This window comes from Lepidochelys olivacea (genome assembly GCF_965140295.1).
Source record: "Lepidochelys olivacea isolate rLepOli2 genome assembly, chromosome: 3".
Taxonomy (NCBI): domain Eukaryota; kingdom Metazoa; phylum Chordata; order Testudines; family Cheloniidae; genus Lepidochelys; species Lepidochelys olivacea.
This window is the reverse complement of record NC_140413.1, coordinates 184,732,947-184,752,452: the sequence shown is the minus strand read 5'-3', so window position 1 is coordinate 184,752,452 and position 19,506 is coordinate 184,732,947. Positions and strand designations below refer to the sequence as shown.

Here is a 19,506-nt window from a genome sequence, read left to right as displayed (position 1 = left end):
CTTCTAGAACAGGGGTGGGCAAACTTTTTGGCCTGAGGGCTGCATCTGGGTGTGGAAATCGTATGCAGGGCCATAAATATAGGGCTGGGGTAAGGGGTTGGGGTGTGTGAGGGAGTGTGAGGTGTGGGATGGGTGTGGTGTGCAGGAAGGGGCTCAGGGAAGGGGGTTGGGGTGCAGGGTGCAGCAGGGGGTTAGGGTGCAGGATGGGGTGTGGAGTGTGGGAGGGGGCTCAGGGCAGGAGTTGGGTTGCAGGAGGGGTGCGGCAGAGGGCTCAAGGCAGGGGGTTAGGGGACTCAGGGCAGGGGGTTGTGGTGCAGGCTGCAGGAGGAGTTTGGAGTGCGGATCCGGCCTGGCTCCACTTACGTCGAGCGGCTCCAGGGTGGCAGCAACGTGCAGTGGGGCTAAGGCAGGCTCCCTGCCTGCCCTGGTCCCTCGCCACTCCTGGAAGTGGCCAGCATGTCCGGCAGTGGCTCCTTGGCGCGGGGTGGGGCAGGCGACTCTGCTGTGCACTGCCCTCACCTGCGGGTACCACCCCCGAAGCTCCCATTGGCCGCAGTTCCCTGTTCCCGGCCAATGGAAGCTGCGGGGGGCAGTGCCAGCAGAGGAGGGCAGCATAGGGAGCCCTCTGCCCCCCTTCCCCAGGGGCCACAGGGATGTGGTGCCGGCCACTTCTGGGAGCGGCGCGGGGCCAGGGCAGGCAGGGAGCCTGCCTTAGTCCCGCTGCACTGGGGTCTGGCAATCCCGTGGGCCGGATTGAAGGCCCTAGTTTGCCTTCCCTCTTCTAGAAGAATGTTTAATTGTAAAGACAATGGAATGGCTGATATGGGACTTGATTAATAAAGAATTAAAGGAGGGTAATAAAATTAATGCCAGTCAACATAGGTTTATGGAAAACTCAGCTGATATATTTTTTATATATATATATTATATTTATATATATATATATATATTTGTGATATTACAAGTTTGGTAGATAAAGGTAATAGTGTTGATGTAATATACTTATATTTATGTAAGACATTTGAATTGGGACTGCATGACTTCTTGATTAAAAAATTAGATATAAAATTAACATGGCACACATTACATGGATTAAAAGCTGGCTAATTGCTCGGTCTCAAAATGTAATTATAAATGGGGAATCATTATCCAATGGAAAAAACAACGAGGAGTCCTTGTGGCACCTTAGAGACTAACACATTTATTTGGGCATCAGCGTTTGTGGGCTAGAACTCACTGCATCTTATGCCCAAATAAATTTGTTAGTCTCTAAGGTGTCACAAGGACTCCTCATTGTTTTTGCTGATGCAGACTAACGCGGCTACCACTCTGAAATCCATTATCCAATGGGTGTGTTTTTGGAGGGGTCCTGCAGGGATAGGTTCTTGGCCCTAGGCCAGTGGTTCTCAAACTTTTTTTTTGCAGACCACTTGAAAATTGCTGAGGGTCTCGGCGGACCAGTTAATGATCTTTCCAAATGTTATTTGTACTATTAGCTAGCCATTGTAAAGTGCTTTGGATAAAAGCTCTCTATAAAAAGCATCCTTAATATAAATTAAAGTTTTTTTGTTCTACAAATAAAAGCACACAACTCATATTTTAATATCAGTAGTCTTGCCTTTCTAATGCAATGGATGTGCCCTCTCTCCCCACTGTGGCAGCCCCTGAGCTGGGGCTGGGAAGAAGGGGGGTCTCTTCCCTGCCATGGCAGCCCCCGGGCTGGGAAGAAGGGGGGTATCTCTCCTGCCACAGAGCTGAGGCTGGGAAGGAGGGCCAGCTCTCCCTGGCAGCCGCAGCCCTGGAGCTGGGGAAAGTTGCCTCTTTCTCTGGCTGCTGCAACCCTGCACGTCCCAAATTCCCCACTGCCCGCTCCCACCTACCCCCTATTCCTCCCGAGGCCACCACCTCACCTTACATGTATGTCTTCTCCAGGGTCCAAGCACCTAATTAGTGGAGCCACACCTGCGCAGCTCCACTAATTACATAGGTGGCCCTTCATTCTCTTGTGCGTGGCTGCCCAGGCACGCACCTTAGAGGGAACTATCCGTGGACCACCTGAATGGAGCTTGTGGACCACAGTTTGAGAACCTCTGCCGTAGGCTATTTAACATTTTTATTAATGACCTGGAAGAAAACATAAAATCATCACTGTTAAAGTTTGCAGATGAGAAAAAATTAGGGGAGTGATAAGGATTGAAGAGGACAAGTAACTGATACAAAGCATTCTGGATTGCTTAGTAATCTGTGCATCAGCAAACAATATGCATTTTAATATGGCTAAATGTAAACATCCAGGAACAAGGAATGTAGGCCTTATTTAGAGGATGGGGCGCTGTATCCTGGGAAGTAATGGCTCTGAAAAAGATTTGGGGGTCACGGTGGATAAGCGGATGTACATAAGCTTGCAGTGTGACTGTTGCCAAAAGGGCTATCTTGAGTAGCAGTAGAGAGGTTATACTGCTGGTATACTGTATCCTGGTGCCCACAGCTTAAGAAGGATGTTGATAAATTGGAGAGAGTTCAGAGAAGAGTGATGAGAATGATTAAAGGATTAGAAAATATGCCTTATAGCGATAGACTGGGAGCTCAATCTATTTATCTTAACAAAGAGAAGGTTAAGGGGTGACTTGATTAGTCTATACCCATGGGGAACAAATGTTTAATAATGGGCTTTTCAGTCTAACAGAGAAAGGTATAACATGATCCCATGGCTGGAAGCTGAAGCTAGACAAAATCAGACTAGAAATAGGGTGTAAATTTTTAACAATAATTAACCTTTGGAATAACTTATCAAGGGTCATGGTGGATTCTCCATCACTGACAATTTTAAAATCAAGATTGGATGTTTTTCTAAAAGATATGCTCTGGGAATTAATTTGGAGAAGTTTTGTAGCCTGTATTATATAGGATGTCAGAGCTGATGATCACAGTGGTCCCTTAGAATCATAGAATATCAGGGTTGGAAGGGACCTCAGGAGGTCATCTAGTCCAACCCCCTGCTCAAAGCAGGACCAATCCCCAATTAAATCATCCCAGCCAGGGCTTTGTCAAGCCTGACCTTAAAAACTTCTAAGGAAGGAGATTCCACCACCTCCCTAGGTAATGCATTCCAGTGTTTCACCACCCTCCTAGTGAAAAAGTTTTTCCTACTATCCAACCTTAACCTCCCCCACTGCAACTTGAGATCATTACTCCTTGTTCTGTCATCTGCTACCACTGAGAACAGTCTAGAGCCATCCTCTTTGGAGCCCCCTTTCAGGTAGTTGAAAGCAGCTATCAAATCCCCCCTCATTCTTCTCTTCTGTAGACTAAACAGTCCCAGTTCCCTCAGCCTCTCCTCATAAGTCATGTGTTCCAGTCCCCTAATCATTTTTGTTGCCCTCCGCTGGACTCTTTCCAATTTTTCCACATCCTTCTTGTAGTGTGGGGCCCAAAACTGGACACAGTACTCCAGATGAGACCTCACCAATGTCGAATAGAGGGGAATGATCACATCCCTGAATCTGCTGGCAATGCCCCTACTTATACATTCCAAAATGCCATTGGCCTTCTTGGCAACAAGGGCACACTGCTGACTCATATCCAGCTTCTCGTCCACTGTAACCCCTAGGTCCTTTTCTGCAGAACTGCTGCCGAGCCATTCAGTCCCTAGTCTGTAGCGGTGCATTGGATTCTTCCGTCCTAAGTGCAGGACTCTGCACTTGTCCTTGTTGAACTTCATCAGATTTCTTTTGGCCAAATCCTCTAATTTGTGTAGATCTCTCTGTATCCTATCCCTACCCTCCAGCATATGTACTTCTCCTCCTTCTGGCCTTGGAATCTATAAAATAGTCTGTTGAGGTTAAAAACAAAAACAAAGAAGGCCCACATGACTAATTTTTACTGCTTGGTATTATAAAATTCTCCCACACCCTCTCAAAGAAACAACTAATTTTGTGGGCTAAACTATCTGCTAGTGTCCTTTTTAACAATAAGATGAACAGAGTCCTCTTATGGCAAAACTACATTCACAGTGGTAACGTTTTCTAAACTAAGTTTAAAATTAGTTCGTTAGGTTCAAAAGCATTACATTAGCTTAATGGCCTAAATAGAACAATATTGTAAATAAAAACAGCTTTTCTCTACAGGAAGAATGTTAAGAATGGCCATACTGGGTCAGACCAAAGGTCCATCTAGCCCAGTATCCTGTCTTCCGATAGTGGCCAAAGTGCATCGAGGTTCTTTAAAGTAAAGTAAAACATCACCTGGTGTCAACGAACAGTTCATGCAAAACTCTTCTCTGTCTATTGACTTCCTGAAATCTGGCCATAAAGTGTAAGTTTTGCAGTAACTATGGTAATGCTGAGGAGTAGTGTGTTTGAAAAGATGCAAACTAGGACTGATTAACTAAACTCCGTGAAAACTGTAGAATGAAAGCACTTTAAAGAATACTCAGAAATTCTTTTCCATGCTGAGAAGAATAGTAACTTCATCCTCATTATGTGTGCTTTTTCCCCCAACTGTGTTTTTTAACTGAAGATTTTTATTTATAGAAAAAGGCAGATCCAGCGGAGAGGTGTATTGTATAAATGAGAGAAACATACATTTGTATGAAAAGGTGAATTAAAGACAATTTAGATGTTTTATTTGACTACATACTAAACAGAAGTAAAACAATGAGTCTTAGGCCAGGTCTACACTACGAGTTTAGGTCGAATTTAGCAGCGTTACCTCGATTTAACCCCGCACCTGTCCACATGACAAAGCCCTCTTTTTCGACTTAAAGGGCTCTTAAAATCGATTTCTTTACTGCACCCCTGACAAGAGGATTAGCACTGAAATCGGCCTTGCCGGGTCGAATTTGGGGTACTGTGGACGCAATTCAATGGTATTGGCCTCTGGGTGCTATCCCAGAGTGCTCCATTGTGACCACTCTGGACAGCGCTCTCAACTCAGATGCACTGGCCAGGTAGACAAGAAAAGGCCCGCGAACTTTTGAATCTCATTTCCTGTTTGGGCAGCGTGGTGAGCTCACCTGCACAGGTCACCATGCAGAGCCCATCAGCATAGGAAACCATGCAGTCCCAGAATCGCTGAAGAGCTCCAGCATGGACAGAACAGGAGGTACGGGATCTGATCGCTGTATGGGGAGAAGAATCCGTGCTGGCAAAACTCCATTCAAAAAGACAAAATGCCAAAATATTTGAAAAAATCTCCAGTGGCATGAAGGACAGAGGCTATAACAGGGACCCGCAGCAGTGCTGCTTGAAAATTAAGGAGCTCAGGGAAGTCTATCAAAAAACCAGAGAGGCAAGTGGCCACTCTGGTTCAGAGCCCCAGACATGCCGCTTCTATGATGAGCTGCATGCCATTCGAGGGGGTGCAGTCACCACTACCCCAACCCTGTGCTTTGACTCTGGCCAAGGAGTGGGAGGCAACATGGAAGCGGGTTTTGGGGGCGAGGAAGATGATAGCTCACAGCAAGGAAGCGGAGAAACCAGTCTCCCCAACAGCCAGGATCTGTTTATCACCCTGGACCTGGAGCCAGTACCCCCCGAACCCACCCAAGGTGGGCTCCCAGACCCTGAAGGCGGAGAAGGGACCTCTGGTAAGTGTACCTTTGTAAATATTATACATGGTTTAAAAACAAGCGTGTTTAATAATTAATTTGCCCTGGCATTCGCGGCCAGTACAGCTATTGGAAAAATCTGTTAACGTGTTTGGGGATGGAGTGGAAATCCTCCAGAATCATCTCCATAAAGCTCTCCTGGATGTAATTCCAAAGCCTTTGCAAAAGATTTCTGGGGAGGGCAGCCTTACTCTGTCCTCCATGGTAGGACACTTCACCACGCCAGGCCAGCAGCACATAGTCAGGAATCATTGCAGAACAAAGCATTGCAGAGTATGGTCCCGGTGTTTGCTGGCATTCAAACAACATCCATTCTTTATCTCTCTGTGTTACCCTCAGGAGAGTGATATCATTCAGGGTCACCTGGTTGAAATAGGGTGGTTTTAGTAAGCGGACGTTCAGAGGTGGCCGTTCCTACTGGGCTGTTTGCCTGTGGCTGAACAGAAATCTTCCCCGCTGTTAGCCACACGGTGGGGGGAGGGGTGAAGCCATTATCCCAGAGAATTGTGTGTGTGTGTGTGTGGGGTGTTAGATGGGTTTCTGCTGCACATTAACCCGGAAACCGCAACCCCTCCTTTTCAATTGCCAACCCATTTTAAATGGCCAACCCCACAGCCACTTCATATAGGAAATGAGGGCGCTGCTGTTTGAAACTATTCCCACATGTTATGAAGGTTAAAGAAGCCAAAAGACTGTGGCTTACCATGGCTGTCTGCAAGCCGAATTCTGCTACCAGGCCCTGCGTGTGTGATCTCTCACACCAAACCGGCATACCCTCAATAAGAAGCAAAGTGCGACCTTGTAATGAAAGCACATGTGCTATGAATGTTAACAGCAAGGTTTACCGTGAAAGAAAGGTTTACCATTGTTCTATAAAATGTGTCTTTTTAACTACCACTCTCCCTTTTTTTCCCCTCCACCAGCTGAATATGTTTCTCCTTCCCAGAGGCTAGCGAAGATTAGAAGGCGAAAAAAACGCACCCTCGATTAAATGTTCTCTGACTTCATGCTGTCCTCCCACACTGACAGAGCACAGCAAAATACTTGGAGGTAGACAATCTCAGAGTGCAGGAAAACACAATATGACCGCAAGGAGAGGTGGCAGGCTGAAGATAGTAGGTGGCATCAGCTTGCTGAAAGAAGGCAGGAGTCAGTGCACAGGCTGCTGGAGGTTCAAACTAATGCTTGAACGCAGCGTACGGTTGAGCTGCAGGAAAGGCAGCAGGACCACAGACCGCCACTACAACCCCTGTGTAACCAAGCACCCTCCTCCCCAAGTTCCATAGCCTCCTCACCCAGATGCCCAAGAACACGGTGGGGGTGCCTCCGGCCACCCAGCCACTCCACCCCAGGGGATTGCCGAAGCAACAGAAGGCTGGCATTCAATAAGTTTTAAAGTTTAAAGTGCTGTGTGGCCTTGTCCTTCCCTCCTCCACCACCCCACCCAGTGCTTCCCTGCTCCACCACCCCTCCCGGGCTACCTTGGCAGTTATCCCCCTGTTTGTGTGATGAATAAATAAAGAATGCATGAATGTGAAGCAACAATGACTTTATTGCCTCTGCAAGCGGTGATCGAAGTGAGAGGGGAGGGTGCTTAGCTTACAGGAAAGTAGAGTGAACCTGGGGTGGGGGGGGGTGGAGGTTTCCATCAAGGAGTAACAAACAGAACTGTCACACGGTAGCCTGCCCAGTCATGAAACTGGTTTTCAAAGCTTCTCTGATGCGCACCATGCCCTCCTGTACTCTTCTAACCACCCTAGTGTCTGGCTGCGCGTAATCAATGGCCAGGCGATTTGCCGCAACTTCCCACCCCGCCATAAACGTCTCCCCCTTACTCTCACAGATATTGTGGAGCACACAGCAAGCAGTAATAACAATAGGAATATTGGTTTCGCTGAGGTCTAAGAGACTCAGTAAATTGCGCCAACGCGCTTTTAAATGCCCAAATGCACATTCTACCACCATTCTGTACTTGCTCAGCCTATAGTTGAACAGCTCCTGACTACTGTCCAGGCTGCCTGAGTATGGCTTTATGAGCCATGGCATTAAGGGGTAGGCTGAGTCCCCAATGATAACTATAGGCATTTCAACATCCCCAGTGGTTATTTTCTGGTCTGGAAAGTAAGTCCCTTGCTGTAGCTGTTGAAACAGACCAGAGTTCCTGAAGATGCGAGCGTCATGTATCTTTCCCGGCCATCCCACGTTGTTGATGGTGAAACGTCCCTTGTGATCCACCAGTGCTTGAAGCACCATTGAAAAGTACCCCTTTTGGTTTATGTACTCACTGCCTTGGTGCTCCGGTGCCAAGATAGGGATATGGGTTCCGTCTATGGCCCCACCACAGTTAGGGAATCCCATTGCAGCAAAGCCATCCACTATGACCTGCACATTTCCCAGAGTCACTTCTCTTGATAGCAGCAGCTCAGTGATTCCGTTGGCTATTTGCATCACAGCAGCCCCCACAGTAGATTTGCCCACTCCAAATTGATTCCCGACTGACTGGTAGCTGTCTGGCATTGCAAGCTTCCAGAGGGCTATCATCACTCGCTTCTCAACTGTGAGGGCTGCTCTCATCTTGGTATTCTTGCACTTTAGGGCAGGGGAAAGCAAGTCACAAAGTTCCATGAAAGTGCCCTTATGCATGCGAAAGTTTCGCAGCCACTGGGAATCATCCCAGACCCACAACACTATGCAGTCCCACCAGTCTGTGCTTGTTTCCCAGGCCCAGAATCGGCATTCCACGCCATGAACCTGCCTAATTGACACCATGATGTGCACATTGCAGAGGCCCGTACTTTGTGAGAAGTCTATGTCCATGTCCTCATCACTCTCGTCACCGTGCTGCAGTCACCTCCTCCTCGCCTGGTTTCACTTTTCTTGCAGGTTATGGTTCTGCATATCCTGCTGGATAATGTGCGTGATGTTTATAGTGCTCATAATTGCCGTGGTGATCTGAGTGGGCTTCATGTTCCCAGTGCTATGGCGTCTGTGCTGAAAAAAGGCACAAAACTATTGTCTGCCGTTGCTCTGATGGAAGGAGGGGCGACTGACAACATGGCTTACAGGGTTGGCTTACAGGGAATTAAAATCAACAAAGGGGATGGCTTTGCATCAAGGAGAAACAGAATGGCCCCCCCAAGGATAGAACTCAAAACCCTGGGTTTAGCAGGCCATTGATTTCATGGAGGGAGGGAGGAGAAAATGAATACAAATCAAATCTGTTCTGTTTCTTGTTTTGATCCACTTCATCTATCTTTATACATCTTGCTGGCAGCAGATGGTGCAGTACGACTAGCCATCGTCATTTCCTGGGTGCTCGGCAGAAGATGGTGCAGTATGACTCCTGGCCATCGTCATCTCCTGGCTGCTCACCAGAAGACGGTGCAGTACGAATGCTGGCAGGACTGAATCTCCATGAGACGAAACTTAAAAAGGGAAATGACCTGGCTGAGTCACTCCCATGTCTGCCCAGGCGCCCCTGACCGACCTCACTGAGGTTGGCTAAAAGATCACCCAGGAGTACGGTGACGATGGCTACCAGTCATACTGCACCGTCTGCTGCCAAAAGGCAATGAGCTGCTGCTGTGTAGCTATGCAGGTCAGCCCGCAAGGAGTCCGCTCAGCTCACTGTCACCCTATGTCTCCTGGGTGCTGGCAGTGTCCCAGGTGGTATTTCGTACCAGGTGACATCATCACATTGTGAACGAGAAGCGGGCAGCAAATGTAAACAAATTTGTTTATCTGAGCAATTGGCTGAACAAGAAATAGGACTGAGACGACTTGTAGGCTCTAAAGTTTTACATGGTTTTATTTTTGAATGCAGTTATTTTTTGTACATAATTCCACATTTGTAAGTTCAACTTTCATGATAAAGAGATAGCACTACAGTACTTGTATTAGGTGAATTGAAAAATACTGTTTCTTTTGTTTTTTACAGTGTAAGTACTTGTAATCAAAAATAAATATAAAGTGAGCACTGTATACTTTGTATTCTGTGTTATAACTGAAATCAATGTATTTTAAAATATGGAAAACACCCAAAAATATTTAAATAAATGGCATTCTATTATTGTTCAACAGTGTGATTATTTGCGATTAATTTTTTTAATTGCGTGATTAATCACGATTAATTTTTTTTATCGTTTGACAGCCCTAGATACCATGGATACATCCTGCCTCATTTGCTTCTGAGTTATAAACCTCAAGTCCAGAGATGTACAATTTAGTCAAGGGGTCCTAAAGAGGGATATCAGAAGATATAGCACTTATGTTTAAAATAGACAGTCCAACAGTTATTCACTGTGGTAAAAGAAAAGAATAATATAATTTCATGATCTGGTTGGGAGAAATATCTTCAATATTTCCTCTCCATAGAGAGGATGCCTGTTGTAGCATTTTGGGATTCAGTACCACTGGTCAAGAACTTGCAGCAGAGAGAGAGAAAAATATTTGGTCTTGTATTAAGAGTACAGCTATGTACCATCAGCTAGTCATTTGTAATTCATTCTCCTAGTTAGTTTTAATGATATACATATTATTATATGGCAGTGGTTCTCAAACTTATTTGATCAGGCCCCCCCTTCTTTGTGTCTGTAGTCGTTTACGCCCCCTCTTCCCCCACAAGTACATATACCGCCACTGAGCTCTGAAGGCAAATGGAGAGAAGCAGCTGCTGGCTGGGTGCCAGCTCTGAAGACAGCTACATGCAAGCAGCAGCATAGAAGTAAGGGTTGCAATGTGAAAAGTGATATTAATCAATGGCACTTTTCACAGCAGACTTAGCATCCCATTGCCACCCTTCTGTGCTCCAGCTGCCCCCCGGAGCTGACAGCTGAAGCTTTGCTGCCTCCAGGTGCGGGACGGGGGAAGTGGGAAAAGGAAGGAGAGCCTGAGCCTGGGCTGCCTCCCGGTGAGGGATTGGGGGGGTGAGGATGGCAGGTGGAGGGGCTTCAGCTATCCCCTTTATCCCCCACCTCCTGGGTGTGCATGGCCCTTCTTCATGAGCCCCAGCTGGGACTGACAGCTAGGGCTCTTCAAAAAAAAAAAACCAACAACCCAAAAAAGCATAAAGCTCACACCTCTCTTGATCCATTCCCATGCCTCCCTTGGGAGGCCTGCTCCATAGTTTGAGAACTGTTGTCATGGTATTAGCCTTATGTATATTTTTCTTACCAAGAGATTTTTTTTCCTTCTTTTTTTTGACCAGAACAGCCCCACTTTTGCAACCTTCAGAATAGGCTGCATGACCTACCTGTTTACATAGGCTTTTCTTTGGGAGAGATGGACTTGCAAAGACTGAGTTGAGAAATTTTGTTTGGCGTTCAGACGATAGCAAACAGGTCTGTGTTTTCTTTTCTTGTATGATCTATGGGTATAGGCCCTTTTTTAATTGCTTTATATGAATTTTATAACATGCCTAAAACTGGACTATGGACAGTGAACAGATGTGAACTGGGGTCCTAGACAAATAACTTTTTAGTTTCTTCCACATCAATAGAGTGAGCTTTCCCCTTTACGAGGAGTGGAAGTTCATCTTCCAGCCTCTTGCAGCTCAGACGTGGGATATGGGTTGCAGAAGTAGAGGAGGGTTTTTGAAAGACTCAGCATCTACCAGCACTTCTCCATCCTAATGCCTCAAAATGTAGTGCTTAACAGTGGCTGCCTATGTAATATTCTTTAAATATTAGATATTTCTGTAAATTTTGTTTCTGATGTTAAACTCCGCAAAAAATCTTCTGGGGCAAGGTCTGTCATATTCTAATGCATGCCATAGCATCAGTTTATTAAAGTGTCTCATTGATCATATGGCATAAAAGGAGACCAGATTAAACCATATTTCATACATAGATTCTCCAGTCTACATTCTTGCTTATTATTGATGAGATGCCTCAGAGTATCTTTGCTTTTCCAATCAAGTCTGGTGGGTTTATTTTCCTTTTAAGTAAATTTTGAAATTACTTCAGATCTGAGCGTTAGGGGAAGCCTAATAGATTGGATTCAGAAACAGGAAAATATATTTTTTCAAAACAGACCAGGCTGTGTTTTGTGTGACTATTCCATAGCAAATATGGCAATTGTTTTGAACACAGTAAGCTTTGATGTAAGCCAAAAGGGAGTGTCTCATCTCTTTCTGTTGTAAACTAAAAGAGGTGATGTTTCTTCTGAGAATGAGAGGCCTACTTCAGCAGCAGCTAGAAAGAACAGGATAGATATTATAGATGGGAATCTGGCCGTAGACTACCAATGTCTACGTATTACCTTTTGAGATATTCTTGTATATTTTCAATTCCATGTGAATTTCATGACGGTTTATAGCCTTAACAGTTTTAGATTAGTTCTTTGAAAAATGTACTAGAAGCAAAGTTTTCCTTAGGCCAATGTTTGTTTACTTATTTATTTAGGTTTCTAAATGAGAAATGTCAGAGGCACTCATCCTAGCACTGGGTGCTCCTTCCAATATTTAAACTGTACAGTAATCATGCTGATCTGCTTCTATCCACTGTTGCCTACCTACAGAGTCATAATCCCCTTCCTCCTTATAACTTTTATACCATGATAATTAAAAATCCTGTCCAACCCTTATCCTGTCCTTATTCCAAGAAGAAAGATAAATTTTGGTGTGTATCCAGAAGAGTTATCAAATTGGATTGCATTCACATTGACTGTGGTGCCAATGGACCTTATAAGAACCTAAAATTCCTGGCACTGCTGGTCCAGGGAGAAAGTCAGGAGGTCCTCATGAAAATTGCCCTTCCAGCAGTGATTTTCGAGTGAGGAAGTGCAGTAGAGGAAAGTTCACAAAGCAGCCTAGCTGTTAGTCCTGAAAGGTGCTAGTTAGGTCCTGAAAGGCTGCTCCCAGACTAATGTAAACTGCTGTGATCTTTCTAGATCATTTGGACTAGGTGAGAGACTTTAGGAGATTTTTATGATATAGTCCATGCTTTCATTGCTGCCACCAGTGCAGCTGCAATGTCTGTAATGTTGCTATTGATTTTTCCAGTGTAGACAAATTCTAGCAATGAGAATTTAGATCATTCCCATGCACATCTTTCATATGAAAGTTGCAGTCATATTACTGGGCAAGCTTTCCTTTTGAGGTGGGACAAAGAAGAATTATAAAGACAGTTTTATGTGATGGGGGGGACTCTGCCTAGGTTTTTTTCCTTTAGTGCATTAGTATGAACGCAGTCTGAAAATTGAAAGCTTTTAATTCTCATGGCTCTTGGTGCCAATAGTCAAAAATTCCAAATTAAAGAGATTAGCTGCAAGCATGACAGTTCCTGCAAACCGGCTAATAACCAGGAGAAAATGCAGTATATACTACAAATTCACATGACTCTGTTGTCTCAGTATCTTTTCTGATATTGCAACAATTACTCTTTTTTTCTAAATATAGTGAAACAAGTAATATTGGGGAGGGGAAATAATCTGTAAATAGTACAAATGCAGGTAAAAAAAAGAAATTTCTCTCTTTCCAGCTGCCTCTGCCTTTTGTTTAGATGTACATTCTGTAAGTTTCCACTAGGGAATAATCTATTTGTATCTAGAGCAAGGAGGCAAAGAGTGCAACCCTCTAGTCACAAGCAAAACACAATGCAATTGTCTTTCTTTTTAGGAATAAAATCTAAGAAAAATACATGTAAATTGAGAAGCATTTTTTGAAGAGGGAGTCCTTTAAGCCCTGTTCAATTTTTCTTATAAACAAAACTACGATACCAAGAATACATCTTTAAAACCTGGTGCTTAAATATCCAGAGCGAAGGTGAAAATTCCATTCTAAATCTCCCGTATTGTGCCTAGACAGTACAATAGCTAGAAAACATTAGGGCAGAGGTTCTCACACTGTGGTCCGCGAGCTCCATTCAGGTGGTCCACGGATAGTTCCCTCTAAGGTGCACGCCTGGGTGGCTGCACATGAGAGGATGGAGGGCCACCCACCTAACTAGTGGAGCTGCGCAGGCGTGGCTCCACTAATTAGGTGCCTGGACCCTGGAGAAGACGCATATGTAAGGTGAGGTGGTGGCCTTGGGAGGAATAGGGGGTAGGTGGGAGGGGGCAGTGGGGTGAGAAGAAGGGGTGGGGGGAATTTGGGATGTGCAGGGCTGCAGCAGCCAGCGAAAGAGATGACTTTCCCCAGCTCCAGGGCTGCGGCTGCCAGGGAGAGAATCATAGAATATCAGGGCTGGAAGGGACCCCAGGAGGTCATCTAGTCCAACTCCCTGCTCAAAGCAGGACTGATCCCCAATTAAAGTTTGGCCTGGGTGACACCTCAACTCATGAGCCAGATTCAGAACTTGGTCCAAAATCTTATGTGGAACCCTGAAATTGTTTGTGTGTTTAGCACAGTGTACCCTCCAATCAGGGCCAAGGATTATTAGGTTTTGAAAAGTGCGGAAGAAAATGTGCATGATATATTAATCATTATCTGCACAAGGACTTACAATATACTTCACTGGAATATATTTTTATAGTCCAACTAAAACTTAAAAAGTTGGGGTTGAGAATGAAATCTCTGAAAGAACTAGAAATGGAACCAGAACCAGAATACTGAAGACCAAATACCATTAAGTTTTGGGGAAGTTTGGATATGAAACAAAAATGCAAAGCTTAGTTTTACTTCTAGAAAGATTCTAAGGGTATGTCTACACTACAAAATTAGGTCGAGTTTCTAGATGTCGATTTTTCAGAAGCGGTTTTATACAGTCGATTGTGTGCGTCCCCACTAAGCGCAGTAAGTCGGCGGAGTGCGTCCACAGTACCGTGGCTAGCGTCGACTTTCGGAGCGGTGCACTGTGGGTAGCTATCCCACAGTTCCCACAGTCTCTGCTGCCCATTGGAATTCTGGGTTGAGCTCCCAATGCCTTTGCATCAATGGTGAATGGTTCCACTGCTTCCGCTGCAACTCTGCTATCCTGATCTGCTGCAACTCTGCAGCAGACAGTGCAGTAGGACTGATAGCCATCCTCATCAGTGGTGTTTTGCTCGCTCCACGCTTCTGCTGCCACTCTGCTATCCTGATCTCCTGCAAGCTGGAGGCGTCTGTCTCAGGCTGCTCTCCCAGCCGGCAGCACCACGCGGTTGGACCTACTTCATCCTATCCCTTGCTCCCATGGCCCATGAAGCCTGGACAGTAGTAAGGAGCTCAACTATAGGCTGAACAAGTGCAGAATGGTGGTAGAATGTGCCTTTGGACGTTTAAAAGCTCACTGGCGCTGTTGGTCAGACCTCAGCGCAACCAACATTCCCATTGTTATTGCTGCTTGCTGTGTGCTCCATAATATCTGTGAGAGTAAGGGGAAGACATTTATGGCGGAGTGGGAGGTTGAGGCAAATTGCCTGGCGGCCGATTTTGAGCAGCCAGACACCGATTGGAAGAGCACAGCAAAGCGTGCTACGCATCACAGAGACTTTGAAAACCAGTTTCATGACTGCCAGGCTACGGTGTGACAGTTGTGTGTGTTTCTCCTTGATGCAAACCTGCCCCCTTTGTTGATTTTAATTCCCTGTAAGCCAACCACCCTCCCCTCCTTCGAAATAAAGTAACTATTGTTTTGAAACCATACATTCTTTCTTTATTAATTTAAAAAAAATTGAGATAACAGACAAGGTAGCCGTGGGTGGTTTTGGGTACATGTCGTCAGTGACCATTCCCTCCCTTCCTTCATGAAAGCAACAGCAGACAATCATTTCTTGCCGTTTTTCCTGGATTGCCCGCGCATACACTATAGCACTGCAAGCGGGAGCCCGCTTCAGTCACTGCTGCAGTTGTGAGGATTGTAAACACCTTGCATTTGCCCTTGGAGATTTTGGCATATATATTGGCATTATGTCTTTTGGAACGGAGTTCTGATAGCACGGATTCTTCTCCCCATACAGCGATCAGATCCAGTTCCTCCCGTTCAGTCCATGCTAGAGCTCTTTTGCGATTCTGGGACTCCATGATCACCTGTGCTGATGAGCTCACCATCCTGGCCAAAGAGGAAATGAAATTCAAAAGCTCCCAGGGCTTTTCCTGTCTACCTGACTAGTGCATCTAAGTTGAAAGTGCTGTCCAGAGCCGTCACAATAGAGCACTCTGGGATAGCTCCCGGAGGCCAATACCGTCAAATTGCGTCCACACTACTCCAAATTCGATCCAGCGATGTTGATTTTAGTGCTAATCCCCTCGTCAGGGAGGAGTACAAAAATCAATTTTAAGAGCCCTTTAAGTCGACAAAAATGGCTTCATAGTGTGGATGGGTGCAGGGTTAAATGGACCTAATGCTGCTAAATTCGACCTAAACTCGTAGTGTAGACCAGGGCTAACAGTTCTTTCAGTCTATCCTTTAAAATGCATTGCTGAGAGAGAACCCTTATGCTGCTTGTTTTCTTATTCTATCCTGAAAAACCCTCTTTCACTTTTCCAGCTACTGAGAGGATATCAGGATCATCCTGTATAAAGTCCAGCCTCTGATAATCCAGGATGTCAAGTATCATTCCCTTTTTTCTTTTCTTTTTTAGTAATATTAAAAACCAAGAAATTAAATTACAACAATTATTCAGAAAATGCTACAGGTTGGATTCAATCTGATAAAACTAAGGATTTACTTGGGTTGATTAGGGTGAGTTAAAAATGAGTGAGTAAATTTATGTTAATGTATTTAAGTGAGACCCTGTGATTATTGAAGGGCAGGAGGAGCTCCCTTTTATGGACACCCAGCCAACCAGTAACTGTAATATCCCTCTTAGTAGCTGTTCTCTAATTGCTCTACCTGTAAATGGTTAAAAAGTCTCTCTGCTACGCATAGGTAAAAGGAAGTGAGTGGACACCTGGCCAAAAGAGCCAATGGGAAGGCTAGAATTTTTTAAAATGGAGAAAAGACTCTTCTTTTGTCTGTCTGTTGTTGTTCCCCCTGGGAAAGGCGGACAGGGCAGAGCTATGCTGTAAGAAGCTTGGGACAGGTATGAAAAAAATCATCAGTATCATACGACTCATTTAAAACCCCAGATATGTAAGTAGATCAGCAAATGTCTAGGAAGACGTGATTAGGTTTATCCCTTTTATTTATTTATGGCTTGTGGACTTCTCTGTGCTAACCCCAGGTGCTTTTGTATTGCTTGTAACCTTTAAGCTGGACCTCAAGAAAGCTATTCTTGGTGCTTAATCCTTGTAGTTCCTCTTTTAAAATCTAGCAATAACCTGAGTTCCCAGATGTATTTTCTTTTCTTTTGGTTAATAAAATTTAAGTTTTTTAAGAACAGAATTGGATTTTTGTGTCTTTCGTGAGCTACAGCTTATGCTCAAATAAATTGGTTAGTCTCTAAGGTGCCACGAGTACTCCTTTTCTTTTTGCGAATACAGACTAACACGGCTGCTACTCTGAAACCTGTCATTATGCAAGGCACTGCATTTAGCCGTATGGAGTGGAAATCTATCAACTTCATGAGGAATGCATCCGATGAAGTGAGCTGTAGCTCACAAAAGCATATGCTCAAATAAATTGGTTAGTCTCTAAGGTGCCACTAGTACTCTTTTTCTTATTATTTTTTAGAATCCTTGCAGGCTCCCACCTTGTGCAGTCCAAGTGCCAGAGTGGGGAATTAGGCTTGACAGACCCTTATCATTTGAACACAGATTTTTTTTGGTGTGGTTTTAGTATTCTACAAATGGTATTTCCTGTCACATTTCTGCATTAAATATCACACATGCTTGTGATTTAGATGTTATGAGCTGCACAGCATATGTACTAATATAAGGTCAATGTCTTTGTGTACAGTTTTCCTGTGATTAAGAACTTGTGGGTTACATTTACATGGATCCCATTCTAGTTTTTCAAGAGTGAGAACTGGTATATTTAAAGCTCTGCTTCATTGCCATTTTCAAGGAAAAGTTTCTTAAAATTCCTCAAAAGGAGTGAATTGAAGCACTTCGTTTTAGGTTGTTTTTTAAAGAAAGATTAATTTGTTGAGCTCTGCATGTGGAAGGCAGCAGAGAAGTAACAGCAGTGGGATACAGCAATGTAAGACTGCAACTGCTTATTTTGTAAGCTGCAAATGGAATGGCACTAACACTACCCATTACAGATGCAGGGTGTGAATTCCCTTTTATTACTATATTATTAATTTTTTAAAAAATTCTTTTTTTCTTGGTGCTGTGGTCAGATCTAGAGTTCCATAAGTGGAGGTCAAATGAACTACAGCAGAATCTCAGAGTTACTAACACCTCAGGAATGGCGGTTGTTCGTAACTCTGAAATGTTCATAACTCTGAACAAAACATTATGGTTGTTCTTCCAAAAGTTTACAACTGAACATTGACTTAATACAGCTTTGAAACTTTACTATGCAGAAGAAAAATGCTGCTTTCCCTTAATTTTTTTAGTAGCTTACATTTAACACAATACTGTGCTGTATTTGTTGTTTTTTTTTTGGTCTCTGCTTTTGCCTGATTGAGTACTTCCAATTCCAAATGAGGTATGTGGTTGACTGGTCAGTTCATAACTCTGTTGTTCATAACTCTGAGGCTTCACTGTACTATATATATATGAATATTTCCTTTTTATTTTGTATATATGTAGTATTTTTATTTCCAATATCTCGAAAAGTAATAAGGAAAAGCTGCATTCATGCTGAAAGGCATATGAATGGCATAAATACAGATGAGAGAGAGATGCATGTGGAAAAATGTTTTTCTTCATAGACATTTATTGACTGAAGTTAAATATTTCACAGGTAAAAAGACTGGAGCTTTAAAACAAAATCTGGTGGAAAAAGCTGTAACTTCATGTTCAGACAGAAAAAATGTGTGGAAAGGCAATAACTGTGGATAGAAGAATAGATACAAACATTAACATGTGGAATAACTGACATTGAAAAGATGCAGTGTCAGTGATGGGAAGGGGAATAGTTCACAAAGTGCTGTTTGGGAAAAATATGTTTGTTTTATGTAATATATATGTATGTACTTACAGTCACATTTTATATTTTGTCATTTTTTTCACTTATGCTAGTCCGTGTTTAACAACTTTTGTGTGTCAAAATAGTTAAATGAAAGGGTTATGCTTTGTCCTACTCAATTCAAGACCTGTCTCTGCACTCTCCTGAGTGTTTCAATAGAATTTCTCTTTCGATCACTTCCTTTCTGCCCATTCATCATCTTCTCCTGCTCCCATAACTTACTTGTCTCTTGTAACCTCCCTTTGAGCTCTAATGCAGAACTTCTGTGCCCAGTCCCACCACCCTCCAACTTGTTGATGTGCCCCAGGATGCTTTGCTCCTGATTTTCAGAGCAAAAGTGATGCTCTGAGTGAGTACTACCCCACCTGCGATTTAAGAAAAAGTAGCAAGGTATTTTGGGATGATGCCATCTTGTCTGTGGAAAACAGACCATGTAATTTTGAGATTGCAGGAGTAAGATGATAGGAGGGGAGATGGGAAAAGAGGTGAATGAAGAAGGCTGGCAACTAAAGGGGAGTGGCTGAAACAGTAGAAAAAATGGTAATGATGTGGGGAGGAAATGACCCAGGTTTTCTGTCCATTTGCTAAACTTCAAACTTATATGCAGTGTTTGAGTGGATAATAGAGACTCTAATGGATCCTAACTACAATGCAACCATTTGGAACTCCCTCTCTTTTGAGAGGTGGAGGAGGAATCTTACTAAAAGTAACTACTGTACTGCAAATATTTTTTGTGAAGAAAAAGGTTTAGAGTTCAAAAAATAATGAGAGACTAAAACAACTCCATTCTAAATTCTTGTTTGTTCAGCAATAAAATGAGCACAAAGTTTGTCATAGTCCAGGATGCATTCCTAAATTTTAAGATGGCCCAAAAGAAATTGCAAAGTTTATGGCACAACATACAAATTCATTTGGCTGAACTCTTTCCTTTTTAGAAACAAACTGGTTTTCTAATCCTTGCAG

The 19,506-nt window shown here is 43.8% G+C and overlaps 1 protein-coding gene across 4 annotated transcripts in view; it reads left to right on the top strand.

Moving 5' to 3' along the window:
* Positions 1-19,506, top strand: part of STON1 (stonin 1) — a 66,708-nt gene that overhangs the window by 5,677 nt on the left and 41,525 nt on the right. The window contains exon 2 of one of the 4 annotated variants that reach the window (XM_084624205.1): positions 10,815-10,947. The exons of 2 other annotated variants lie outside the window; for them this stretch is intronic. The gene's annotated coding sequence lies outside the window, so the exon portion shown is untranslated. The remainder of the gene's footprint in view (positions 1-10,814; positions 10,948-19,506) is intronic. One more of the 4 variants, XM_084624206.1, reaches the window with a different exon arrangement.